Source organism: Oryctolagus cuniculus, chromosome 21, assembly GCF_051225735.1.
Source record: "Oryctolagus cuniculus isolate XC-2025 breed Fujian yellow rabbit chromosome 21, ASM5122573v1, whole genome shotgun sequence".
NCBI classification, from domain to species: domain Eukaryota; kingdom Metazoa; phylum Chordata; class Mammalia; order Lagomorpha; family Leporidae; genus Oryctolagus; species Oryctolagus cuniculus.
Window position 1 is genome coordinate 38,935,053 of NC_142887.1, and position 1,595 is coordinate 38,936,647.

General features: G+C 37.9%; 1 pseudogene; it reads left to right on the forward strand.

Annotated features, from left to right (window-relative positions):
* The first annotated feature begins 306 nt into the window (after positions 1–306).
* On the forward strand, positions 307–374 carry LOC138848374 (U6 spliceosomal RNA; annotated as a pseudogene).
* Positions 375–1,595: the final 1,221 nt, after the last annotated feature.

A 1,595-nucleotide genomic window follows, 5' to 3' on the forward strand; every position in this document is an offset into this window, starting at 1 on the left:
CCAGGCATTTGTATATGGGATGTGGGTGTGTGGTGGTGATAGCAAGCCCTCATGGATAAAAAAAAAAAAAAAAAAAAAAAAAAAAAAAAAAAAAAAAAACAAACAAAGTTATTTCTATGCCAAGGAAATTACTCTGTAGTCTTTCTCTTATAAACTACGTATTGCTGAACCTAGATAATTTTTCCTTTATTTAACAATGACATGAAAATGTCAGTTGAGTTGGCTTTCCTGAAGACCTTGTTTCTTGAATATTAGTGGCTAGCTGAGATAAATTCTTTTCATCTCTTTCTCGCTTCGGCAGCACATGTGCTCGCTTTGGCAGCACATATACTAAAATTGGAATGATACAGAGAAGATTAGCATGCCCCTGCGCAGTAAGGTTTCTTTACCTCCCTGTAGGCTCTGCTCTCCAGAGGTGAACAGGGTCCTCTAAACCCACTTGCTGCACACACAAACACCTGAGTGTTGTATTCTCCCACAGGTGTTGGAGACTGATATGGTGTTCTGATTTATATTTACATAATGGCTAGTGACATCGGGCATATTCACATGTTTTGACCATGTACATTTCTTCTGAGAAATGTCTATTCAGATCCTTGCCTGTTTCTTCACTGTATTTTTTGGAGTTTTTCCAATTCATGTAAATGTTCTGGAAATCTGTAAACATTCAGAGTTTTAATTTTTCCTGCCATCTGTTCATTGTATCTACACTCTGATGTTTACTTTGTTGTGAAGAAGTATCTTAGTTGGATATACTCAAATGTCTCTGTTTTTATTTTTGTGACTATTGCTATTGGAATCTTACCCAAAAGCTATTGTGTGTTGACAATATTTAGAGTTTCCCTATGTGTACTTGGGTTTGGGTCTTATGATTACATTTTAATTCACTGTGAGTTCACTTTCACATAGTGTAAGAGATGTTGGAGTCTCTTTTCAGGCTTCTACATATGGATAATCAAGTTCCTCTGCACCACTTGTGAAAGAGATTCTTCTTTCTCCAGTTCATTTTAGTTCCTTTGTTAAATATGAGTTGCTGGTAGAAATTTGGGTTTATTTCTATGCTACCAAGTCTTTTCCATTGAACTATGTGTCTGTTATTATATCAGTGCTAACACTTCTTCTTTTTTTTTTGCAGTATATTTATTTGAAAGGCAGAGTTACAGAGAGGTAGAGGCAGAGAGAGAGAGAGGTCTTCCATCCACTGGTTTACTCCCCAAATGGTCACAATGGCCGGAGCTCTGTTGATCTGAATCCAAGTGTCAGGAGCTTCTTCCAGGTCTCTATGCAGGTGCAGGGGCCCAAAGACTTTGGCCATTTTCTACTTTTTTCTCAGGCTATACCAGAGAGGGGTATAAGAAGTGGAGCAGCTGGGAAACATACTGGCACCCATATGAGATGCCGGCACTGCAGACGGTGACTTTACCTGCTATGTCATAGTGCTGACCCCTGTAATATGTCTTAAAATATGGTGTGATGTCTCCAGCTTTTTTTTGCTTTATAATATTACTTTAGATGTTAAGCATCTCTCATGTTTCTATGTGAATTTTAGCATCATTTTTTCTAGCTCTGAGAACATCGTTGGTATGTTGATTGGG